This window comes from Leopardus geoffroyi, chromosome A1, assembly GCF_018350155.1.
Source record: "Leopardus geoffroyi isolate Oge1 chromosome A1, O.geoffroyi_Oge1_pat1.0, whole genome shotgun sequence".
In the NCBI taxonomy this organism is placed as follows: Eukaryota; Metazoa; Chordata; class Mammalia; order Carnivora; family Felidae; genus Leopardus; species Leopardus geoffroyi.
In genome coordinates, this window is record NC_059326.1 from 1,942,551 (window position 1) to 1,969,721 (window position 27,171).

Here is a 27,171-nt window from a genome sequence, read left to right on the forward strand (position 1 = left end):
CTTAAACTTTGAGTGGTTTGGTGTGCTAAACTTTTAAACAGTTTAACTTTGCAGAAATATAAGATTATTACTATTAACGGGGACCTAACAAAATGCCAAGAAACAAAACTTCATCAGAAGAGGACATGATCTCAATACTGATTGCTGGCATGCTTAGTGAAGTTCGAGAACTTCCGTAAACATCTTTATTTTGGTATATCCCCTTAGTCGGTCTAGTTTTCTGTAATGGCCCCAATAATAAAATACTTGTTTCGCCTTTGGTTATCGTAACTGGGCTGCATACTCAGCAGTAACTACTGCCTTTTTACATAGTCTTGTAACTTTGTAGGCCCTCAAATAAATATTTGGTTGGGTTACTATTTGACCACAAAATTATTATTATACCTTTAAATGCTCCTGTTCTCTCAAAGGTACTAAATTCCTGGGTGTGACTTATGATAATTTAGGTCCAATCCTTTTTTAAGAAAAAATATACAATTTTTTTTGGTAATGGAAGTAACAGGAAAACAGATGTAACACACAGTGTGTTCGGGAGGGGAGCCCGCGTGGCTCAGTCTGTTGAGTGTCCGACCCTTGATTCTGGCTCAGGTCACCCACAGTCGCGGGGCTCTGCCCTGACAGCTCGGACTCCGCTTGGGGTTCTCACTCTCTCTCTTCCCCTCAGCCGCTTGTGCTCATGCTCTCTCTCCATAGATAAATAAACATTAAAGAGAATTAAAGTGCTTCAGGAAAGAATGGGCCAATGAATTTTTTTTTTTTTTAAGTAATCTCTAACCCAGGAAGGGCTCAAACCCACGACCCCGAGATCAAGAATTGCCTGCTCTGCCGACTGAGTCAGCCAGGGGCCCCTGGGCGACTGTGTCAGTGTCTGTTGTGGGAGAGCTTCCTGGGTCCCGACCATACGTGGGCATAGGCATGAACTTGTGTGTGCACACGGCCCACCGCCCGGGCTTAGGAAATGAGTACTGCGCTGGGCTTCCCAGCCCCAGCCCCTGACCTGCGGGCACCCCTGAGCTCTGGCAGGAAGCCCTTTGGCCCCAGCAGCACCACGCAACAATCCAGCAGCATCCTGATCCAAGAAGTAAGAGCCAAGGCCCAAGAGAGATCACCCAAGGGCCTCATGAGGCAGAACTGGCTCAGGCCCCTTCCAGAGCACAGACCCCAGCGTTCCTCGTGCCTGGGGAAGCAAGACGTCTTTGGCCGACAGCCCAGGGACGGAGCGGTGGAAGCAACGAAGCCGGGAGCCCCACACAAGGCAGAACTGTAGGCACAGCTCTGGGCACCATTAGCCAGAGGGCCTGACGTCGCAGGCAGGCAGAGGTCCACGTTTTCCCAACACGAAAGAAGACCTAAGTGGAGCCACACGTGTTCAAACGACGAGCCGAAGGCTGCCAGGCGGAGGGTGGGGCTGGGTGCAGGTGGACTTCGGAAGACAGACCAACCAACCGTGCGGTAGACAGGACGAGGTGATGTGCAGAGACAGGGCGGAGGGCTGGGCAGAGGCCGCAAGACCCAAAGCCGGCCTTCCTGACCGCAGGCTCTCCCGTGGCTTTCTCTTCCTTTCGAGGTAGGCTCAGACGTCAGGACGAAGGTGCAGCGGGAAGGGCTTGCCGTGCGTGCAGTTCACCCACAGACTTAACTCTGAACCTCCACCATGGTCTGGCAGGGACGGAGGTAAGATACTAAAGGCAAGTTAAGACAAGAGGCCACCTGCCACGTATGTTCTGCGGCCTGGAGGAGCCTTGCTCAGTGGTAAGGAGAAGGATGAAGGAAGGTAATTTGGAGATTTTTTTAAAAAAATAATTTCTTAGATGTTTATTTATTTTTAAGAGGGACAGAACGTGAGCAGGGGAGGGGCAGAGAGAGAGAGAGAGAGACACAGGACCCGAGAAGCAGGCTCCGGGCTCTGAGCTGTGAGCACAGAGCCTGATGTGGGACGCGGACCCACGAGCTATAAGATTATGACCTGAGCGCAAGTCGGACGCTTAACCAACTGAGCCACCCAGGCGCCCCGGTAATTTGGAGTTTTGATTCACACTCTTGGTGGGAACTCTACCTTGAGAGGAAAAGGTCTCCAAAAAGGAAAAGATCCAATCTCTACCTCAACCCGTGAAGCTTTAGGAAGAAAAATCAGAGCAAGAATGATGACAGACCAGTGAGTGAGGCATGGAAATCTGTCATCAGTGAGCAAAAGAAAACTGCTGCCCGAGATGTGCGCATTTCCACTGAAGACAGCACTACCCATCCCTGGTCTCTAACGCCACTGTATACACACTTGAAGAGGATAAGTGGGTGGCCGGTTCGATTCTATGAAGGACTAGTCTGCCACCAAAGTTTACGTGCTGTGACGAAGGACCAGCCTGTGCCAGCAATGGACATCAAGCCGGCCGACAGATGAGCCGGAGTCACCGAAGCTGAAGCACAAACAGCTTAAACGTGATTCTGGAAGACCAGATTTCTTCTCCTGGGCTCCAAGCCAGTCCTGGCTCTTGAAATTAAGTCCACGGAATACGTGGGGAGCCTGGCTTCTCTTCACTTGCGGACAAATGCTGCCTGTGAACTTCTCCCCTGGTCTGTCTCTGCACGACCCACTTACCTGAAGGCAGTACATGGGCCTACTTCGCTGGCACATGCCTCTGTCGCAGAACCTGAAGCTTGTCTCCTCTGCTTTTTGAGTCAGTAGCTGTTTTTGTTGTTGTGTGTGCCGGGCCCTCAATGCCTCTGTCTCACGTTGTTGGGGACGGTCGGCCCACAAGCATCAAGGGCAGGGGTGTCTCATGCCGTGTACCCACAGCTCTCTTCCCTGTGGTTACTATTTTTTTTTAATATTACCAAGTAAATGGGAAGGTCTAGGAAGCCAAGGTTCATTTAAGAAAGAAGACAGTAATCTGCTACTTTTACAAAGTACGCTTGAAGGATACAGTGTAACATAGTAAATACACTATAATTTACTAAAATGTATAAATATTTTTGTTATGAAACCTGGTAGTGAAAACTAAAATTCCCTACTTTGTATGTATTTTTCACAAAAAGTTACAGTATAACTTTGAAATGGATACATATCGGAGAGTTAACTTTTAATTCACATCTTCAAGGGCTCAGAAGCTCTGTAACAATTTTCATTTTCCAACGTTTTAAAATCCACTCATTTTGTTTCAAATCTGGCTGTGACTACCAGTTATAAATTTTCTGGATTCTATGCTGCTGACAGTGAAATCCCAGGACATGCATTGCCAAATAGCGTTACAAATTTTATGTTAACAAAATACATGTCTGTTCGGCGAGAATGTGGAGAAAAGGGAACCCTTGTGCACTGTTGGTGGGAATGCAAACTGGTGCAGCCACTGAGGAAAACAGCATGGAGGTTCCTCAAAACATTAAAAATAGGACTACCATATGGCCCGGGATTCCACTTCAGGGCATTTATCCAAAGGAGATACAAACACTAGTTCGAGAAGATATTTCCATCCCCATGTTTGTTGCAGCATTATTTACAACATAAGTATCCACTGATGGATGAATGGATAAAGAAAATGTTGTGTGCACATCTACATACACACACACACACACACACACACACACACACACAGAATCTTATTCAGCCATAAAAAAATAAGCCAGATAATGACAAACACTACATGACCTCACATCTATGTAGAATCTTTAAATACCCAAAACCTAAAAAGGGGCCTTCCTTTAAAATTACAAAAGGACCCAAGAACACACAGCTCCAGTTCCAGTATTCTCAATGCCAGTAACTGTCCCCATCACCCCTCAGCGCCTTCAATCCTGCCGGCCTACTCGTCTCACAAAACTTCGTAACTGGAACTAAGTTATGGGGCGTCTGGGTGGCTCGGTCCATAGAGGGTCCGACTCTTGATGTCGGCCCAGGTCATGACCCCAAGGTCATAGGGCTGAGCCCCACACTGGGCTCCATGCTGAGTGTGGAGCCTGCTTAAGATCCTCTCCCTCTTTCTCCCCTTCTCCCTCTGCCCCTCTCCCCTCCTCGCTCTCTCTCTCTAAAATAAAAATAAAACAAAACTTTGTAATTGGAGAAAAATTATCCTTATTAGTGAGGATGTATAATTAAATACATAGTGAAGGAAACAATCTGAGATGTTAACACTGCATCATCTCTCTGTGTGGTAGGATCAGGTGTGAATTTTATATCCTTCATACTTTTCCTACACTTTGCAAATCTGTAATGACTTTGCATTGTTTTTGTATTTAGAAAACAATAAAAGTCTCAATAAAAATGCATCAACCCCAGGGCACCTGGGTGGCTCAGTCGGTTAAGCGTCCGACTTCAGCTCAGGTCATGATCTTGCGGTTCATGGGTTTGAGCCCCGCGTCAGGCTCTGTGGCGACAGCTCAGAGCCTGGAGCCCGCTTCAGATTCTGTGTCTCCCTCTCTCTCTCTCTCTCTCTGCCCCTCCCCTGCTCACGGTCTGTCTCTCTCTGTCTGTCAATAATAAATAAACATTAAAAAGTTTTTTTAAAATGCATCAACCCCACCTTCTCATACATATACGCAAACACCCCACCGGTAATGCCTGAACTCAGGTGCTCCTCTCCCCCTGGCCTTTCTCACGCTGGCTGGAATCTCCTCCCCGCAGGGCCCGCCTACACACTCCTGCCCTCTTTGGCCTCTGTCCCCTCCCCCCGAGCTACGATCCACCACGTGGGCTGTACTCTCAGTGGCTTGCCACTCTGAAATGCACCACAGACATCTGCCCTGTGGCTTAATGTCCTGGGACCCTTGCTCACACGGCTTCCAATGCGGGAGTGTCAGCCCGCTCCCAGCTCCAGCTTCACAACTGCCTACACACTTCTGCAGCCTGGGCTCAAGCCCTTATCCCAGCATGGGCACTCCCCGACGCCCGTCCCCTCACCCGGCAGCCAGCACCCGGGAGAACGGACTTCTGTCTCCTCGTATCAGAATGCCTTGTACACGCCACCGTCGAACTGATGCCCCTGAGTTGCACTTACTGGTTGGTATGCCGTCTGCCCCTACTGGACTGTGGGAACATTGAACGAAAGCCCACTACTGAGTCATTTCGAGAAATGTACCTACTGAGAGCCCACCAGATGCTAGGCATCATCGTAGGCCCTGGGGAGACAGAGGTGAACAAAACTGAGGAAAATCACAAAGTGACGACCGAATGTGTAGGTGTTGTGACGGTGACAAGCGCTAAGTGGAAAAAAGTCAAATGAGGCTTATGGGGAGAAGGTAATGTCAGGTCAAGGGTAGTGGGGCTGATGGGGAGTGTGTGAGGTCAGGTCAGAGGTATTGGGTTGCCATTTCATAAAGGATGGTCAGGGTGCCTGGACGGCTCGGCTCGGTCAGTGAAGCGGCCGACTTCGGCTCAGGTCATGATCTCGCGGTCCGTGGGTTCAAGCCCCGCGTCGGGCTCTGGGCTGACAGCTCGGAGCCTGGAGCCCGTTTCAGATCCTGTGTCTCCCTCTCTCTCTGCCCCTCCCCCGCTCACACTCTGTCTCTATCTCAAAAATAAGTAAAGGATGTTCCCAGACCTATTATGGGAACATGTGGACAGAGATCCGAAGGAAGGGAGGGAGGGAGCCCAAAGGTTTCTGCAGGAAGGGGGCACAGTGACTAAAAGGCCTTGAGGCAGGCGAGAGACTGTTGAGGAAAAAGCAGGCTCGGGGTGGCTGGAACAGAGCAGGGGTCAGGGTGCTGAGACTCAGGCCCCGAGTTACTGGGACGCTGCTCACAGGAAGCAGTGCGTTTATGTGAAACCAACCGATCCAACTGATTTCACCCCAGCTGCCAGCGGCACCCTGCCCTCCCCTCCGCTCCCCTCCAGGTCGTGGTTCCGACGTGCGGGACCTGGTCGCCCAGGCTCATTTTGGCATTTCAGTGCTGACAAACCACCGGGCAGGATCTCCGCACACACAGGCCACGATGAGGACCTGGCTTTCACCGAGTGAGATCAGAAGCCACCCGAGAGCACAAGACCCGCTTTCTGCTTTAAAAGGGTCGCTGCGGCCACTGTGCGAACGGACTCTAATGGTACGCAGGGAGAGAGGGGGTCAGCCAACACCCCAGACCCGACTGGCTGTCCACATGCTCTGCCCCGCGGCAGGGGCTCTGCTGGGCCTCCTGCTGGGCTCTCAGGAGGGTCCTCTCCGCTCCCACAGGGCCTCGGTGACCGGCTCCTTTGGCTCCAGACCACAGCCCTTTGGGAGGGGTGTCCTCCTCAATGTGGGGGCAGCCTTCTGGGTATTGTTGGAAGAATGACTCAAGACTGAGACAGAAACAGAGCCAGGAACTGTGCACGTGGTCTCCAACCCTCCGAATGACTCCAAAATGTCGGCACTCACGTTTTATGAAAGCCAGGAGACTGAGGCTCGGAATGAGTAATCATGTCTCAAGTTCATGCCATCGGTGGTTCAAAACCCAAGCAGTCAACAAAAAGTCCCATGTCCTTAGTAATCACAGAAACTGCATTTTTTTTAAACAAGGGGCTATTTCACACCCCTCAGATTGACATATATTTAAAATGTCTGGGAGCTCCAGTGGTGCCATTGGTTAGCGTGTGGTACTTACAAAATGTCTGATGTCACCAGGTATTGGCAAGGATAGAGACCTGCCCTGATAAACCGAGGAAAGAAGTGTGAATTGGTGTAACCACGTAGGTGAATACTTTGACAATATCTAGGAAAGTTAAAGATGCTCCAGTCCTGTGACCCTAACATCCTAACATCCTTCAGAGAAATTTCCATGTTCATAAGGAGACATACAGAAGAATGCTCGCTGCACTTCTGTTGGTAAAAGAAAACAGGAATCAATCTGAATGTCCGTCAACAGAGTAACGGACAGATAAGGGGGGATATAATTACACGGTGCAATACTGAGCAATTAAAATGAATTACAGCCTCTTCTATCAACAAGGAAAAATCTCAAAAACATGCTGAATAAAAAAAGCAAGTCGCAAAATCGTATCGTATAGAGTTTTTTTGAATTTGTAAAACAATAGCGTAGATTGGTTATAGTATGCAAGGGAATGAGAAGATTGATTCAGGACAGTACTTGCTAGGGAGGCAGGGGAGAGATCAAGGTTGGAGAAGCCAGAGAAGCTTGACTACATATGTAATACAGAGTTCCTTTAACAGTCTCTGAAACAGTATTGCAATTCCAGACTTCAGTTCTATTACAAAGCTGTAGAAACCAAAACAGTATGGTACCGGTACAAGAATAGACACGTAGAACAGACACAGTGTAACAGAATAGGAAACTCAGGAATAAATCCACAATTATAAGATGAATAATATATAATAAAGCATATCTAATGAGAAAAAGACAGTCTTTTTAGCAAATGGTACTGGGAAAACTGGACAGCAACACGCAAAAGAATGAAACGGGGCCACTTTCTTAGACCACACCCAAATATAAACTCAAAATGGATGAAAGACCTAAATGTGAGACAGGAAACCATCAAAATCCCAGAAGAGAGCTCAGGCAGTCGTAGCAACATTTTTCTAGAGATGTCTCCTGGGGCAAGGGAAACAAAAGCAAAGATAAACTATTGGGACTACATCAAAATAAAAAAGCTTCTGCACAGAGAAGGAAATAATCAGTAAAGCTAAAAGGCAGCAGTGTCCAAAATACGGAAAAAAACTTCTGCAACTCCACACCCAACAAATAATCGAATTAAAAAATGGGCAGAAGACACCGAACGCACATTTCTCCGAAGAAGGTATACAGATGGTCCACAGACACATGGAGACATGCTCGACATCACTTACCACGGGGAAATGCACATCCAAACCACAGCAACATGTTACCTCACACCTATCTGAACAGCTAAAACCCACAACACAAGGAGCAAGTCTTGGAGAGGATACTGAGAAAAAAGGAGCCCCCCTGCACTGCTGGTGGGAATGCAAACTGGTGTAGCCACTCTGGGAAACAGCATGGAGGTTCCTCAAAAAGTAAAAATAGGGGCACCTGGGTGGCGCAGTCGGTTAAGCGTCCGACTTCAGCCAGGTCACGATCTCGCGGTCTGTGAGTTCGAGCCCCGCGTCGGGCTCTGGGCTGATGGCTCAGAGCCTGGAGCCTGTTTCCGATTCTGTGTCTCCCTCTCTCTCTGCCCCTCCCCCGTTCATGCTCTGTCTCTCTCTGTCCCAAAAATAAATAAATTAAAAAAAAAAACGTTGAAAAAAAATTAAAAAAAAAAAAAAAAGTAAAAATAGAACTACCCTACCCCATGACCCAGTAAGTCCACTACTGGGTATTTACCCAAAGAATACAGAAACACTTAATTCAAAAGAATACAGGCACCCCAATGTTTACAGCAGCATTATTTATAATAGCCAAATTTTGGAAGCAGCCCAAGTGTCCATCCATAGATGAATGGATAAAGAAGAGGTGATCTATCGTGGATAGATATACACACACACACACACACACATATACACAGACACACAATGGAATATCGTTCAGCCGTAGAAAAGGATGAAATCTTGCCATTTACAACAATATGGTGCTAAGCGAAACAAGTCAGAGAAAGACAAATACCATGTGATTTCAGTCCTGTGTGGAATTTAAGAAACAAAACAAAGAAGCAAAGGGAAACACAGAGAGAGGCAAACCATGAAACAGACTCTTAACTACAGAGAACAATCTGAGGGTTGCCAGAGGGGAGGTGGGGGGGGGGGGGTAACGGAGAACCAGGCGAGGGGACTAGGGAGTGCTCCTGCTGTGATGAGCGCTGCGTGAGGCACGGGACTGGTAAGCACTAGACTGCACACCTGAAACTAGAACTACACGTATGTTAACTAACTGGAATTAAAATAAAAACTAAAAAAAAAAAAGGCTCTGAGACAAATGGGGGGAAATATTCTCTTATTCTCCTTTTACAAATGTTTGAAAGATTACATCATCATCATCAATCATCACCAAATATACTGAACAATAAAACCAACACCCAGTTTCTCTTTGTCCCACGGTCTTTCTTCACAGTCCTGCCTCCTTATCCTGTAAGCATTGAGGGCCAAAAACTGAGTCACATTCATGTTTGTATTCCACTGTGCTTAGCAAACAGGGACTGCTCACTGTTTGGTTAAGTACCGAGCGAATGAACACATGTGCAGAAGCACAGCCCTTCATCCCGTGGTTTCCCCCCCACCTTGCAAGTTCTTGGAAGGCAGGAAAAAGCACCATTTCACATCCGAGTCAGTGTCCTTGAGACCTTTTCCAATAACCCATTCTTCCTTTGCACCTGCTCCCATCTCCTCACCTCCTCCTCTCAGGCAACTATCTGAAATCCCTCTTGCAAATTGGTTCAAATCCAAATTGTCTGTGGACAACTGGCCCGGCAAATAATGTCTAGGAATGAAATAGTTAATTAGAAGTATATCTATCTGGGTGTTGCCTATGGAGTGAAAAATTACAAATGGACTGAGTGTCCCAAATTAAACTAATGTCTATCATTCATGTAGTGAACTACAACACCATTTAAAAAAAAAAAAAAAAAAAACAGTGTGAGGGAATAAAATTTCATGACATGGGAAAACGTTTATACTATACTGCCAAGTAAAAATAAACCAACAGGGGCTCCGGAGTGGCTCAGTCGGTTACGCGTCTGACTCTTGATTTTGGTTCAGGTCATGATCTCAGGGTTGCTGAGGTCAAGCCCTGCGTCTGACTCTGTGCTGACAGCTCGGAGCCTGCTTGGGATCCTCTCTTTCCCTCTCTCTCTGTCCCTTGCCCCCCTCCCCCCCACCTTTTCCATAAAATAAATAAATATTAGAAACAAACAAAACATGGTAACAAAGATACATATACGACTTCAGCTCATACTTGGTGCATTAGCCGCAAGTCTGGTTACTCTTGGTTTATGTTTCGTTTTCCGTCATAGCCCTTACACGACAATCACGGTGAAGAAGGGATCTCAGTAGCTGGTAGAACACAGAACTAAATGCAGAAGAGCTACAGACCCCACAGATGCCCAAGCGCGTGACGTGAGCCCACAGGGCAGGGGAGGGTGAGGTGTGCAGCAGAAAACAGGTGCTCTGCCGGAGGTCCATATGCAGGGCACCTGTGTCCTCAGGTCCCCACCCTGGGCAGGAGGCACTGAACCAGAAGCACTGGCATCGGAGACCGTAGTGCAGCCAGGGGCAGACAGGAAGCACCAGAAGGAAGCAGAGACTGGGCCACACATGCTGAATCGACGATGGCCCGTCAGCGACCCTCTCCTGTCCTGTGGACAGAACTCCCAGAGCCACTGCCCATCTCCCCTGCACCTCACAGACTTGAGGGGCTCCCCTGGAAAAACCCAAGTGTCCCTGAGACGAGCCTCCAGAAACAGACAGTTGAGGGACTGGCTCTCTGCCTGATCTCCCTACAGCGAAGAGCCCATCAACAGGCCCCACCCCGCAGTCCCTCCACTCAGCATCTCAGTGCGTCACTCCCAAATATGAACAGCCCCCGATCACCAGACCCTCGGGAAAGTCTTCCAACAGGAAGTCAACACAAATCAAACAGTACACGCGACAGGACCCTGTTCTCGTGAGACCTTACGAAATCACAGCTTATCCCACACGTTCACGGTAGCCGCCTCGCGGTGGCAACAGCATGACTCTCCATAAACGTGCGCCAAACACCCCCTGGGGGACCCGTGACCCTTCCTGTTTCCTCTCACTTCTCCTTTGGCCACTATTCTGAAGCGTCTGCTCCCCCTCACTCAGCCTATCAAAGGCTGGCACGGACTTGTCGACGGGGTGAATGTGTGCCAACTTCTGGTTGAAAGAATCGACACATCGTCTCTGCCCGCCGTGGGTCTCAGACCTTCACCAAATGCGAAGGCACGCTGACCCTTTGCTGCAAAAGACGTGGCTGGAAGTAATGTTTCTCGTTTCAGGGAGGATCGTGTTCTTAAACTGGTCACTGGACCCACAAGTGGCAGAAAGCGGATTAAAAAAAATCGGAAAATGTACAACTTCTTAGGCGCATTAACATTTTCTCTGAGAAAACAGCGGTTTTGAATGGCAAGTGACCCCATGTGATGGATGATGAAACAGTTCTCAGTACACGCTACTGCTGGGAGGCTCTGCCCCGGTCCCGGAATTTCAAAATCTGTTGTGCTTCTGTCTCGACTGGACAATCTGGGGGCAAAATACCACCAGCAGGCTAGGACAGAGCTAAGAGTTCCAAAAATGACAGAACACCGCACTTACTAATTTTTGCCAGAAGCTTCAGCCCTCCCACAAGGAAATTTTCTATTCCTGTTTTCTACCTAACAGTGCTCCGACCCTCAGAGTGAATTCTTCGGAAATGCCATTTATGCCACTGGCCACAGCCCACAACTATAAGCGGTTTGGTAGATTTTTGAAGGAAATGGGCAGCTTGAGAGGATGACGTTAGCAGAGGGCCACGTGCTGTACAGGACCCTTTACCTAAATCATCTCCCGTCAACCCCACAACTACCCTGTGAAACGAGAATTACCCACCACGGTTCCGAGACGGAAAAACCGAGACTAGAACAGATCAGTAATTCACCTAGAGTGACACAGACAACACAGCTCTCTGCCTGATCATGGATGGGCTGGTGTTAAGAAGCTGGTGTTGTTTCTGTTACAAAGCAACTAGTTGAGGTACAGGGGTTTTGTTCAAGTCAACGACTTTGTGATTTCAGCTGTTAACGTTTCGTTTGTTCAGAACAGTTACTAAACCACCAACCAGTAAGGGGCCCTGCTCTGGGTTCTGGGGCTGCAGCAGTGACACAGCAGACCAAAGTCCCTCTGCTCATGGGACTTCCATTCTGGGGGTGGGGAACGTTCCTACACCTAACGACTCTCGTGGCTTGCTCACTCAGGCCAGTTACGTCAACCAGCTGTAGCACTTAGGTGCAGTGGGGGCTGCTTTTAGGGGTTACTAGTAACTACTCACTAGAGTTACGGAAGCATGAGGTTGGTCCCGGTGGGACCTGGCCCGTTGTCCTCGCTTGATGCCCAAGTCATAGGCCCATCCTCAGGGTGCGAGCAACGAGCTTGAGCCAGGACTATCATACCTCGGAAAAGCAAAACCCAGTGTGTGCTAATTCCAAAACGCATGGAAAGAGTCGAATCCTCCGTAGACAAGATCTAAAACAGGCAGGCAAGGTAAAGGTGGGGTTGTTTGAAAAGCTGCACTCGGAAGTCTGTGATACAAAGTCTTGACCTTTTTTCAAGGCTGCAGCAGAGTTCCATTTTAACGGTTTGCCTTTCACATTTATGTTGGAATGCTCTTTCCTCTTACTCTCTGAAATGTCCTTGTCCTTGTCCTCCATGAAGTTTGTGTAGCTCATTTAAAAATGAAATAAGGGAGCGGATTTAAAAGGCTAAACGCTTTAGGGGGAGCAAACGGATAAGAAGAGAATTATTCTAAAAAACCAGAACAGGACAATACGAAGTCTGTGATGCCGGGGAGCATCCCTGGACGCTCCCTGGACGGGGCCGGGGACACGGATGGGCCGTGTGTGGCGCTCGCGAGCCCAGCGGCCTTCCTTCTCACTTGTGCTCTCAGATGGGAGCAAACCGCAGAGGACAATTAGCGACTCAAGCGGCTATCCTCTCAGGTCAAATGATCTACCTGAAACAAGTTCCAGGACTCAGACACAGCAGCCAAAGAAAGCAGTCACGCGGTCCGCTTCGACAAACCAAAAAAGCCCGTCTGCACTGCCGTATGGTTTGGCTTAGCTTGAGACGCGAGTGTGAATACAGCGTAACCTTTGCTAAGGAACGGCCACGAAGGAAGTCTTTTCGGATGAAAGGCATATGTTTGATGTGTGTTACAAAATTCCACGCTGGGAGGGTTTCACGGTAGCTCTTTCAGGGCGCTGTGGAGGCAGCACCCTCGCCAGCGATGCCCGCCTCGGTCGCGGTCACGGCGTCAGAAGGCACACACCAGCAGCCCGTCCGCTAATGTGCGTCCTGCTGGCCTTGCTGAACTGGGACGGTCCGTTTCTGGAGCCAGCTCTGCCGCTATCCAAGCTGAGCAACACAAACAAACATCACGGGGCCAGGGAAGGGATGAAAACGATCCTCTAAAAAATGTGTGTGGACTGGTTTAACTTTAGAGACTCAACCACATGAACACTCCTTTCTCAGAAATTCACAAACAACACATAACGGTCTTTACCCAGCTGGGCAATCTGAGCTCTTCTAAGATCTCGTCTGTTTGGTGACAGTTTAGTTTTTTTTAATTTCTTTTTTCTTTATGTTTTTATTTATTTTTGACAGAGAGAGAGAGACAGAGCATGAGCAGGGAAGGGGCAGAGAGAGAGGGAGACACAGAATCGGAAGCAGGCTCCAGGTTCTGAGCCATCAGCACAGAGCCCGATGCGGGGCTCGAACTCACAGACTGTGAGATCATGACCTGGGCCGAAGTCGGACGCTCAACTGACGGAGCCACCCAGGCGCCCCGGTGACAGTTTAGTTTTGAAAAAGGTACTGAAAATGCATCTGTCGGCTGGCTGGCTATAAGCCCCAAGAGGGGCCATCAGGTCTAGTATGTTCACTACGGTACCCTTGGGGGCCTAACACAGTGCCTGGCACACAGCAGGCCCTCCCTAATACACGCTGAATCAGTGACATTAGGAATTTATTTTCAGGCTCAAACACCTGGTGTTCTAGCTAAAACTGTCTAACCCTCTTGGTCCAGTAACATCTAGGTTACCGTGAAATGACCTATAGCGAACTTCGGCAAGCGTGGTTTTGGCACTTTCTTTATTCTTTCATGTCGGAGTTCAGACGTCAGATGGTGGTAGGAAAAAGTCCACGTCGGCTGTAGAGATGAAGGGACAGCCAGCCGGAGGACCGACCGCGGGAGGGTGCTTGTGTTTGGTGCGTTTCACTTTGTGCTGGTGGTTGTAACCCTTAGGACCCTGCCCTGGATGAAGGTCTGTGTTTCACACACAGCAAGGACCAGGACTCTGGCAGAGAGCAGACAAGGTACCCTCTCTTCTGCACAACTTCTGAGATGTGGTGAAGGAATCATCCACACATAATTAAAGACACCTAGCAGACCTGCATAGTAATCCACATGATGCACAGTAACGCACCTAAAACCCAAATAAAACTTATAAGCTTCTGGAAGAGGACAACAAGCAAAATACCTTTGGCTTCGCCGATGCCCAACTTTAAAAATTTTCCAAGGTGGGTGCTATAAACAGAATTCTGGGGATTGTCAAGAATTAATTTTGGGGGCACCTGGCTGGATCCAGAGGTTGAGCACGTGACTCTTGATCTCAGGGTTGTGAGTTCAGGCCCCATGTTGGGTGGAGAGATTACTTAAAAATAAAATCTTTAGAAAAAAATCCATTTTCTAGGATCAGCAGTTTCCCTTTTTATACCGGTTCATTCCTTTAAAAGTAGCCAGGAAAAAAACGATCTTTCTTCTTATTTCACCCTTGTCCTACAACCAGGAAATATCAGCACTCTGCCATAAATACTAGGACACTAAGCACAGCCTCTCTTGTGACCTTGAGTAAAAACAAGTGTTTCTCCACACCAATAGCAAATGACTGGTTTGTTCACTTCACAGTTGAGAAATGAGCCGAAAACCTCCTGCTCCTAAAACCCCACAGAAAACCTAAAGTAGGGGTGCCTGGGTGGCTCAGTCGGTTAAGCGTCCGACTTTGGCTCAGGTCATGACCTCACAGCTTGTGGGTTGGAGCCCCGCATCAGGTTCTGTGCTGAGAGCTCGGAGCCTGGAGCCTGCTTCGGATTCTGTCTCCCTCTCTCTCTGCCCTCTCCTGCTCGTACGCTGTTGTCCTCTCTCTCAAAAATGAATAAAACATCAAAAAAAAAATAGTTAAAAAAAGAAAAAAAAGAAAACCTAAAGTAACTGTCTACCACAGCGGGGCCCATGACTGCCCCCTTGCTTCCTGTCCAATCCACCTCCCTGACATGAGGGACCCCAGGACAAAGGACGATACCTGCCCAGCCCTTGGCCACGTGTCTGTTCTCAGAGAGAAGCCTAAGTGGGACACCAACTTACTCCGGAGAAAGAAACACGCCCCGTGGAATGTAGCAAAACCGGAAACAAACTCGTCTTCGTTGGAAGGGCTTCTTTCTTTCTCGGGTTTCTAAGGAAAGTGAAGCAGTGGAGTAGTCACGGGAGGGGACAAACCATCAGGGAAGCCCTCAGCAGAGTGCCCAGCACTTGAACAGCAGCTGGGGGATGAAGTAAACCACGGAGCCCGTCCCCGCGTCACTGTCCGCACTCTACGCAGAAGTGCGTGCGGTTGCCATTTTGTTTGCACCGGGACTCACGATTTCATGACAAGGTGCCCTTATCTACGTGTGATGTGCTTCTCCACGTTGTGACTCACAGACCACAAAATGCTTGTCTGATCCATCCGAGGATCTCGCTCTGCAGTTTGAAGGACACTTGACCGAAAATGCTTGGGTGCCATCAGCAACCCTTCCACCAAAACGAGCAGTCATTTCTTCACGCCAGTGATGTGAGACTTTTGAAAATGCCCTCCTTCAGTGTCGGTGCCACAGTCCTCTCCTATCTTCTCACGTTCGAGCCACCACGTAGAAGTGGGAAGGCGTCGGCTGGGCTGGCTCGATTCTCCAGGATCAATTTTACTCCCGCCGAGGACCATCAGCTAGTCGGTCAGCAGATCTGCAAACTCACAGGGCAGAAAGGTCTGTGGACCCTAGGACGCTCCCTCAGGCACGTACAAGGACTTAAGAGGTCAGTGAGAGTGGGGATTTATTTGAGAAACAGGGAAGCGAGTTCCTTCCTGATTGGGAACAGACGACCCTATCTGGAGCTTCTTGTGACCTGCGGGGTCTGCAATGATGCGGAAGGAACTTACCAGCAGCAGGCGATAAGGCACTGACCCGGAAAAGCGAAACCAGGTCCCAGGGCCCCTGACGCTGGGCCCGGAAAGCAGGCTGGCAGGGCACGGCCTCCTCTGGTCCCACACACACCCGTCCACCGGCCTCCGACAGGGCTCCAGGGCGCCTTGCACGGCACCCCAGAAACCAGCTGGGGTACCGAGCAGCGCAAGGTGAAAGGTCCTTCCTCCCAGCCTTCTCAGCTCCACACACTGAGGTAGCCAAAATGCGCCCCTGGACTGCCTTTCCACACTGCCGTCCCCACATCAGAAGGGCGGACTTCATTTGTGACACTAAAGCGATTAGAGCAAAGGGTGGTGAGCCCGGCGGGAAACAGAGGGCCCGCCGAGAAGACTAGCCCCGTGGGCGCCCACGCTTGCTGAGGACTTTTTAAAAATACCAAGGCCCGGAACCCTTGCAAGACGGATGAAATCGGAACCTCTGGGGCTGGGTGTGCGAGCCTGTGTGTGTGTGTGTGTGTGTGTGTGTGTGAGAGAGAGAGAGAGAGAGAGAGAGAGAGAGAGAGAGAGAGAGAGAGTGTTCGCACATGTTCCCAGAGCTCCCCGTGAGTCCAACTGCTCAGGGCTGAGAACTGTTGCTTCCAGCATTTGCCCTGAGGTTCTACACTTCCCCCAACACACCCTCTCCCTCTTCTCTCCCACTGGCGCTGGAGCTAAGCTCCCTGACACCCCGCCTTCAGACCGCGCTGTCGGAAAGCAGGCGCCGCGTGGCCCTTGCTCCCCTGTGCCCCAGTCCAAACCGCCGCCCCCTTCCCGAGAGGCAAAGTGAGTTCTGCCGCAGTCAAAACTGAGCTTTTTATCCCAGGTGCTTCCAGGAATCCCGGGCTTGCCACCCGAGTCCGAGAAATTGAACATTTGAGCAAGCGGGGGTCAGAGATGAGAGGTATTAAAGATATTAAACAATCAACCAATTTAGATATGAAAATGGGAGTTTCATTCGCCGGTTTTTGGGAAACTGAACTTGATATAAACAGAATTATTCACCGTGATAGAGAGTAAAAGGTCTTCATTATATTCACGAAGGGATTTTCCAGCTACTCTTCAGGGAGGCGGGAGGGGCCATAATATCCTGGCTTTAAAAGAAATAATCACTTTTTCTGAGACGCATCTATCACCTTGATCGTATATAAATTAAAGTCATGGGGCACCTGAGTGGCTCAGTAAGTGTCCGACTTCGGCTCGGGTCATGATCTCGCGGTCTGTGGGTTCGAGCCCCGCGTCGGGCTCTGGGCTGACGGCTCGGAGCCGGGAGCCTGCTTCACATCCTGTGTTTCCGTCTCTCCCTCTGCCCCTCCCCCACTCATGCTCTGTCTCTCTCTCTCTAAAAAATAAGCACTAATTAAAAAAAAAACTTAAAAACATGATAAGCCATGAACTTTCCCCTTCTTACTCTGCATGCCGTGCCAACGGCTGGTGCCGCACATCCCCCCCCCAGGCATCTGATCTCCCCTCTTTAGCAAACACAGGAGGCAGCGGAGCGGCCGGTTTTGAGCCTCGAGCCACTGGCAGGGGAGTAGGGAGCCGCCAGAGGGAAGAGGGCTTGGCCCGACCCCCAGCGAGGGGGCCTGACGCAGGACTGCAGGTGGCCGGTGGTGGCCAGTGCCGCCTCGAAGCCGCCTCCGCTGCTGTGTCGGCGAGCGGCCGTTCTGGGGCTTCGTGTCTCGATGCCGTTAGACCACACTTCGGCCGTGTCAACACTGACCCAGAGCTCAACCCTGAACAGAGGGCTCACAGGTCACCCAGAAGCCCTGGGACCAGCTTCTGTACAAGACAGACAGGTCCGGGGCTTCTCCTTTTCAAGGGAAGCCAAAATTCCAAATTTTAATGTGGAGCATCCTGGCTTCTGAAGGTTGGAAACCGATTTTTTTTGTTTTTTTTTTAACTGTAAGGTAGCGTGTGGGAGTAGAAGAAAAACGCCACTGCTGAAGACGGAGATCCCTAGGCTTCCGCTCTGTGACCTCTGCTTTCCACAGACTGGAACCCGAGCTGCCAAATGCACCGACCGGACCTTGACTGCCGGGGCGTGAGCACGTCACCCAGAACCACCCAGAACCATCTGCGAGGCGTAACCAACCCACATCAGGTAGCGAACCGCCGTTCCTGAGAACGTCTGGTCCCTTGGGCTTCTGAAGCTGAGGGTCAACAATGAAACAAGATCTTAAAGTTCCAAAAGGACTGGAAGGAGGTCCAGCGGACGACACATTTTGTGCTGCTGGCGGAAAGAAAACAGTCAGGGGGCCTGGGAAGAGGGCAAGCAGGCAGCCTGGCACCTTGTGAGGGAGGGGCCCCCACGGCAAACGTACAGATTTTCACGGAGAAAAGTTACATCTTTAACTGTGAAAAATAAAACGTCAGTTTCAAAAAACAAAACAAAAAAACACAAACAGATTTAAACCCAAGAAGAAAAGGAAGCGGAATACGGAGAGAAGCAGCAGCTCCTGAAATGATAAACCGAGACCGCGAAACAATGCGATTCCAGTTTCTCTGTTTTTCTATAAAATGCATACGTACAAAAAGACTGAAGGGATAAGTCAACGTATTAATGGTAAAAAGTTTACTTTGACCAGTGGTTGCTTGTCAGAAGTAAAGTTTTCAATGGCTTTTGTCTTATTCACCTACGGTATCTGAAGTTTTCTACAATTAATAGAGATTACCGTTTTAAATTTTTTTTTTTCAACGTTTATTTATTTTTGGGACAGAGAGAGACAGAGCATGAACGGGGGAGGGGCAGAGAGAGAGGGAGACACAGAATCAGAAACGGGCTCCAGGCTCTGAGCCATCAGCCCAGAGCCCGACGCGGGGCTCGAACTCACGGACCGCGAGATCGTGACCCGGCTGAAGTCGGACGCTTAACCGACTGCGCCACCCAGGCGCCCCGAGATTACCGTTTTAGAAGTGATGAAATGACAATAAAATTATAAAAGCTGCCCCTTCTAAGATGGTTGAACTTTTAGCGAGGACAGTTATAAGCAAGCGGTCCGAGCGGAGAATGTCCAAAGCAAGAGCACCCTAGGGAGCTGGCCCCGACCACGGCGTGACCGAAGGACGCCCCACCTCGCTGTTACCACTCACTAGCACCGCACTGTCCACGTGGTAATTTCCATTTTTCTTGTAGCCGCATTTAAGAAAAGCCGAAATACAAGTGGAATTAATGCTAATGTGTGTTCTTTCATGCAATATGTCTTTCAGCACGTAACCAATATTGAAAACACAGAGAGGTTTCACATCCTCTTTCTCTCATGAAGTCTTGCAAATCGGGTATATATTGACTCACATATCTCAACTCAGATAGGGCACACCCCCGGGGCTCCGCAGCCGTGAGTGGCTCAGGTCCCGCCTAGGCAGCGTGGCCCAAGAGCACCAGCTGTGTCCACTAGGCCACTCAACAGTTACGCAGAACCCAGCAGACTACTCTCCCCAGGTCACGATTTGGTTCTGCTTTGTTCACAGGTTCTTATTTATTTAACAGATTCTTATCAACTATTATCAATATTGTTAATATTGATAATACATGTTACTCCCTGTATCTCTAATGAAGTATAACTTACATACACTGGCAGAGAAGAGTTTCTTGTTGGTGGCTGTGCGGGTGGGGGGTGAGGCATGGACATACTGGCAGGAACACCTATGGGAGGCTTTCTAGAGAGGACAGGGACCCAGATGAGTGGAACGATCTTGTTCAATAACTACCTTTCAGAGTCTTCCTCCATGTATGATTATTTAGGTGTTTCCCTCTAATTCATGACACATGAGGTAGCATACCATGAAATTCTTCTGCTTGGCTTTTGTGAGCTCTGGACTCAAAACTAGGTTTGGGCCTTGACATTGTTCATGCCAGCATCTAGAACAGTACTAAATGTATGCTGGTCAGCTGGCTCATAGGTGGCAGGACGGTGAGGAGGATGGACTGAAATTCTTGCCATGACACCTCACATAATGCTCCAGGCTAGAGGGGTGTTGAGCTGTGGAGACATGCCCCTGATGGCCATGTGGCCCTGTCGATCTGGGGTGGGCTTTTCCATCAGTCTTGACTCTGGCAAGGATTGGATGAGGGCTTTGTCCTTAAGCTTCTTATTTTTTTATTTTTATTTTTGACAGAGCTTGCACATGCGAGTGGGGGAGGGACAGAGGGAGAAGGAGAGAGAATCTTAAACAGGCTTCACGCCCAGTGTGGAGCCTGATGTAGGGGCTCGATTTCACCACCGTGAGATCATGACTTGAGCGGAAATCGATAGCTGGGTGTTTAACTGACTGAGCCACCCAGGTGCCCCTGTCCTTAAGCTTTGTAAAGTACAGCTCGCTTTTGTCCTTAATTTTGCTTGACATTTTGGAAGAGCTTCTCCATCTCTCCCTGTCACCACCCCCACTCCCCAAGAATTGGCCTGATCATCCTTAAGCCACCTCTGAAAGTACTGGCCAAAACCAGCAGTGCCCCCAAGATCCATAACGGTCTCTGGAACTTACATCTGCTGCCCCACTCTCTTCTAGGCTGTAGGAAGGGGGAGAAGGAACAAACTGCATTCATTTTAACTGGACAACTCAGTAAGTGTGACAGATATATACGACTGAAAAACCATGGTCACAAGACACAGAGTATTTTCATCATTCCTGACATTTTCTGAGTGCTCCTTTGTGATACTCCCTCCTTCCACCCCCACCCTAATTAACCACTAATCTTTCTGTCACTACAAATTAGTTTCTTTCTCTAGAATATTATGAAAAGATGGGAATGCAAGCTGGTGCAGCCACTCTGGAAAATAGTATGGAGGTTCCTCAAAAAACTAAAAATAGAACTACCCTATGACCCAGCAATTGCACTACTAGGCATTTATCCAAGGGACACAGGTGTGCTGTTTCGAAGGGACACAGGCACCCCCATGTTTATAGCAGCACTATCGACAGTAGCCAAAGTATGGAAAGAGCCCGAATGTCCATTGATGGATGAATGAATAAAGAAGATGTGGTATATACATATACAATGGAGTACTACTCGGCAATCAGAAAGAATGAAATCTTGCCATTTGCGACTACGTGGATGGAACTGGAGGGTATTATGCTAAGTGAAATTAGTCAGTCAGAAAAAGACAAATACCATATGATTTCACTCATATGAGGACTTTAAGAGACAAAACAGATGAACATAAGGGAAGGGAAACAAAAATATAAAAACAGGGAGGGGGATAAAATGTAAGAGACTCATAAATATGGACAACAAACAGAGGGTTACTGGAGGGGGTGTGGGAGGGGGGATGGGCTAAATGGGTAAGGGGCACTAAGGAATCTACTCCTGAAATCATTGTTGCACGATATGCTAACTAATTTGGATGTAAATTTTAAAAAATAAAACAAGTTAAAATTAAAAAAAAGAAAAAAAAAAGAAACCCAACACGTGGTTTCAGGACCAAATCCTCACTAAACTGCACAGGACAGTGTGTTATAGTGAAAAAGAAAAAAAAAAAAAAAAAAAAAAAAAGAAAAAGAAAAAGCCCAGACTCTAGTTTCAGTATGAACTAGGTTCAAGTCTCAACTACACAACTATGTTTCGGACCTTATGTGGCTAAATTTGTTTACCTCTCCTAATTTCGTATTCTTCATTTGCCAAACAGAAATATGTTAGGGCTTCCTTTCCTGCAAGAGCTTTGTAAACATACAGATTAAAAAATTATTGAAGGCGTTTCAATGAAAAAAAAAAAAACTATGAAAAGAAAATCCTATATAATCCTACTTCGTGTTTAGCATCTTTCACGCAGCTTGATTTTGAAATTTGCCCACAGTGCTGTGTACGTAAGTGGTCCCCACAGGTTTCTTTTAATTGGTGAATAGTATTCCACTGTACAGACATGCCAGTATTTATTTATCCATTCATCTGTTGATGGACATTTGAGCTGTTTATTGTTTTTGGCTATTACAAATAAACCTGCTATGAACATTTATGCACAAGTCTTTTTGTAGACATAGGTTTTCATTTCTCTTTGAGAAATAATTCAGAGGAATGACTGAGACATATGGTTGGTATATATTTAAGAAATGTTTTTACATTTCCACCGTAAATTTAAGGAAATTCTAGTTGCTATACATCCTCACCAACACTTGGTGTTATCAGACTTTAAAATTTTATCCTTGGGGGCGCCTGGGTGTCTCAGTTGGTTAAGCATCTGATTTCAGCTCCAGTCATGATCTTGTGGTTTGTGGGTTCAAGCCCTGCATTGGGCTCTGTGCTGATGGCTCAGAGCCTGGAGTCTGCTTCGGATTCTTGTGTTTCCCTCCTTTTCTCTGCCCCTTCCCTGCTCGTGCTCTGTTTCTCTCTCTCAAAAATGAATAAACATGAAAAAAATTAAAAAATAAAATTTTATCCTAACAAATAGGTAGTTGTATCTCATTGTGGTTTTCATTTGCACTTCTCTGATGTCTAATAATGTTGAGTATTTTTCATGTTCTTAGTAGCCATTATTGCATATTCTTTCGTGAAGTGTCTACTCAAATCTTTGCCCGTTTTTAAAGGCTTGTCATTTTATTATTAAGTTGTAAGAATTTTTGGAATGCCTGTGTGGCTCAGTCGGTTGAGCATCAGACTCTTTATTTCGGCTTGGGTCATGATCTTGAGGTTTGTGGGATCGAGTCCTGTGTTGGGCTCTGTTTTGGTAGCTCGGAGCCTGCTTGGGACTCTCTCTCTCTCTCCCTTTGTCTGCCCCTCCCCTGCTCATGCTTTCTCTCTCAAAATAAATGAATAAACTTAAAAAAATTCTAAGAATTCTTTATATATTCCCAAAATAAGTCTGTCATCCAATATATGAACTTGGAATATTTTTTCTTATCCCATGGATTGACTTTTTATTGTTCTAAATGATGTCTTCTGAAGAACAAAGGTTTTTAATTTCAGAAAAGTCACATTTATCAATTTTCTTTGGTGGTCCATGCTTTTTATATTAGATTGAGAAATCTTTACCTTTTGCAAGATTGCAAAGATTTTCTCCTATGTTGTCTTCTAAAAGTTTTTGTAGTTTGTATTTAGGTCTATAATCCATTTTGACTTAATTCTTGTGAATGGTGTAGAGTTAAGCATTCATTTTTGTCCATTAGATTATCCATTTATCCCAGGACCATTTGCTGAAAAAACAAAAAACTTCTTTCCTTTCCCACTGAATTTCCTTGGTAACCTTGTTGAAAATGAGTCCACTATATAAGTGTGAGCCCACTTTTGGACTCCGAATTCTGTTTCACTCATTTGTGTTATCTACCCTTATGACCACACTGTCTTGATTATTGTATAGCTCTAGAATCTATTATAATCTAAAGTTCTAACTAGTATGAGTCTTGAAACTACATAGTTTAAGTATTCTACCTATGTTCTTTTTAATATAGCTTTTGCTATTCTAGGTCCTTTGTAATACATATGAATTTAGAATCAGCCTGTCAATTTCAATTAAAAAAAAAAAAAGCCTGCTGTGGCTTTATTGGAATTGTGCTGAATGTACAGATAAACGGAGAACTGCCATATTAACAATGTTAAATCTTCCAATCCATGAATGTGGTATATCACTCCATTTATTTAGATCTTTTTTAACTCAGTGCTGTTTTATATTTTTTACAGGTCTTGTACACATTTTGTTAAATTTATCCCTAAGTAGTTCGTATTTCTAAATGCTATTGTAAATGAAATCACATTTTAAATTTCAATTTCCCAGTGTTGCTAGAAAACTACTGATTTTGACATATTGACCTTTTCTCCTGTGACCATGCTAAATTATTTTGCAGGAAATTATTAGTTCTGGTAATAGATTCCTTAGGATTTCCTACAAAAGGACCATGTCAAATATAAATAAAGACAGTTTTACTTATTTTCCAATCTGTGTACTTTTATTTCTTTTTTTAAGTTTCCTTTTTCTTGAGAGAGAGCATGGGAGAAATAGAGAAAGAGGGAGAGAGAGAGAATACCAAGGAGGCTCCGTGCTGTCAGCATGGAGCCCGATACGGGGCTTGAACTCACAAACCACGAGACCATGACCTGAGCTGAAGTCGGACGCTTACCCGACTGAGCCCCCCAGGCACCCATGTGTACTTTTCTCTTTTACTGCTCTTTAGGCACTGGCCAGGACCTCCATAGAAGACGGAAGTGGACATCCATACTTTATTACTGATCTTGGAGGCAATATACTCAGAATTTCACCATTAAATGTGATGTTTGCTATAGATTTTACACAAGTGCCCCTTGGGAATTTGAGGAAGTTCTCTTTTATCCCCAGTCTCGTTATGGATGGCTATTGGATTTTGTGAAATGCTTTTTCTGCATCTATGGAGATGGCTTTACTCTTCACTTTGTTGACATGGTGAATTACATCAATTTTCTAATGTTAAAACAATCCTGCATGTCTGGGATAAATTCCATTCAGTCCTAATATATTTTTACTGAATGGCATTTGCTAATACTTTGGTTAGGATGTTTGCCTTTATATAGCATTTATAAAAGATACTGGAATATTGGTCTATAGTTGTCCTCAATGGTTTTGTCAAGTCTTGAAATCAGAGCAATATTGGTCTTATAAGATTAGTCAGGAACCACTCCCTACTCCTGTCTTTTGTGAGAAAGTTTGGCTCACGTTACTATTACTTCTTCCTTAACTGTTTAAGAGAATTCACCAGTGAAGCATCTGAGCCTGTAGTTTTCTTTGTAAGAAGGATCTTATTTTTAAAATTTATTTATTTTGAGATAGAGAGAGAGAGAGAGAGAGAGAGAGAGAGAGAGAGAGAGAGAGAACCAGTGGGGGAGGGGCAAGAAAGGGAGGAAGAGGATCCAAAGCAGACTCTGTGCTGACATGAGAGCATGATACGGGGCTCGAACTCACGAACTGTGAGGTCCGTGAGATCGCGACCTGAGCCGAAGTTGGACACTTAGCCACCCAGGCACCCCTTTGTAGGAAGGACTTCAATTATGAATTGAACAGGTATTAGGTTATCAGATTTTTCTATTTCTTCTTGTTTTAATTTGGTAGTTTTTGTCTTCCAACAAATGTGTCCATCCATCTCATCTAAGTCACATTTATTAGATCACAAATTTATTGTTTACATATTCCCTTACAATCTTTTTAGTGTCTTTAGGCCCCTTGGTAATATCCCTTCATTCATTCCTGAAATTGGTCATTTGCTTCCTCTGTGTTTTTTTCTTATTTACTTTTTTGGGTAAGCTTGGCTAGAAATTTATCAATCTTATTGATCTATTCAAAGAACCAGCTTTTGGCTCCACTGATTTTCTCAACTGTTCTTTTTTTCCTTAATTAAAAAAAATTTTTTTTTCATTTATTTATTTTTGAGAGACAGAGAGAGACACAGTGTGAGTGGGGGAAGGGCAGAGAGAGAGGGAGACACAGAATCCGAAGCAGGCTCCAGGCTCCGAGCTGTCAGCACAGAGCCCGACGCGGGGCTTGAACTCACAAACTGTAAGATCATGACCTGAGCCGAAGTTGGACATTTAACCAACTTATTTGTTCTTATAGTTTGTTTTCTTTATTGTTTCTTTTCTTTGACTTACCTTGGGTTTAATTTACTGTTCTTTTTTTCTATCTTCCCAAGGGAGAAGGTTAGATAATTGATTTTAGGCTTCTTTTCTAAAATATACACTTAAAACTATGAATTTCCCTCTAAATACTGCTTTAGCAAAATCTCACAAATTTTGATATATAGTTATTCAGAACAAGTACTTTACAATTTCCTTTGTGATTTCTTTTCTAAGTCATGACTTGTTTAGATAGGAGCTGTTTAACATCCAGATATTCAGGGCTTTTAAAGATTTAACTTTTTTCTAATCTAATTTCATTGTGGTCAGAGAACATACTGTTAAGATTTCAATCTTTGAGAAGTTACTGAGACTTCTTTCTCTACAAGCGGTCCACCTGTGAACATTCTACACGCACTAGAAAAGAACACTGATTCTGCATTTACTGTGATGTTTACAAATGTCAATCACGAAGTTCAAGTGGTTGACGATGTTCCGGTCTCCTCCAGGCTTACTGATACTCTTGTCTCCCTGCCCCACCACCTGTTGAGAGGCGGGCCGGGGCCCCACATAGGACTGGGGCTTTGCTGATTTTTCCTTTGCTCCTGCTCTGTCTACTTCACTTCACATGGTTTGAAGCTTCGTGTTTAAATGCACACTCGTTACTGCATCTTCCCGATATATGGGCCCTTTTATTATAAAGCGGTCCTCCTTGTCTCAAGTAGCACTCATCTTGAAGGGCACTTACTCTGATATTAATGTTGCCACTACATGTATCTTATGTTTACTGTTTGCATGGCTTATCTTTCCCCAGACTTTTGTTTGAGGTCTAACTGTGTCCTTGCATTTAAGAAGTGTGTCTGGGGGCACCGGGGTCAGTCAGTTAAGTGTCTGACTCTTGATTTTAGCACCGGTCACGATCTTCGTTCACCGCGTCAGGCTCTGCACTGACAGCACAGCGCCTGCCCGATTCTCTCTGCCTCTCGCCTGCTCACATGTGCACTCTATTGCTCTCAAAATAAACATGTGGAAAGAAAGAAAAGAAAAGAAAAGAAGAGAAGAGAAGAGAAGAGAAGAGAAGAGAAAAGAAAAGAAAAGAAAAGAAAGGAGGAAAGGACAAAAGAAAGAAGAAAGAAAGAAAGAAAGAAAGAAAGAAAGAAAGAAAGAAAGAAAGAAAGGACGAAAGAAAAGAAAAGAAAGAAAGAAAGAAAGAAGGAAAGAAAAGAAAGAGAGAAGGAAAGAAAGAAAGAAAAAAAGAAGGGAAGGAAGAAAGGAAGGAAGAAAGGAAGGAAGAAAGAAAGAAAGAAAGAAAGGAAGGAAGGAAGGAAGGAAGAAAGAAAGGAAGGAAGGAAGGAAGGAAGAAAGGACGAAAGAAAAGAAAGAAAGAAAGAAAGAAAGAAAGAAAGAAAGAAAGAAAGAAAGAAAAAGAAAGAAAGAAGGGAGGGAGGGATGGAGGGAGGAAGAAAGGAAGGAAGAAAGAGAAAGAGAGAGAGAGAGAAAGAAAAAGAGACAGAGAGAGAGAGAGAGAGAGAGAGAGAGAGAGAGAGAGAGAGAAGTGTGTCTTACAGACAGGATATAGTTGCTTTTTAATACAGGAGGACAACCTCTAACTTTTGATCGGAGTGCTTAACCCCTTTGAGCAAATGTAATTATTAACATGGCTTTATGTAAGCCTGTCATTCCTATTTATCTCATCTGTGGTTTGTTCCTTTGTTCCTCCCTCCCTGCCTCCCTTCATGGTCATCAAAATTTTCTTAGTATTCCATTTTATTCCCTAATTGGCTCTCTAGCTTTAGCTCTTTGAATTGCT

General features: G+C 46.4%; 1 protein-coding gene and 1 long non-coding RNA gene across 2 annotated transcripts in view; both read right to left on the reverse strand.

Annotated features, from left to right (window-relative positions):
- The window catches only part of LOC123584941, a 31,444-nt gene extending 5,057 nt beyond the window's left edge, over positions 1-26,387 (reverse strand). Inside the window, exon 1 of the long non-coding RNA XR_006705801.1 lies at positions 1-26,387. This is a non-coding gene — a long non-coding RNA (uncharacterized LOC123584941).
- The window catches only part of LATS2 (large tumor suppressor kinase 2), a 77,823-nt gene that overhangs the window by 21,988 nt on the left and 28,664 nt on the right, over positions 1-27,171 (reverse strand).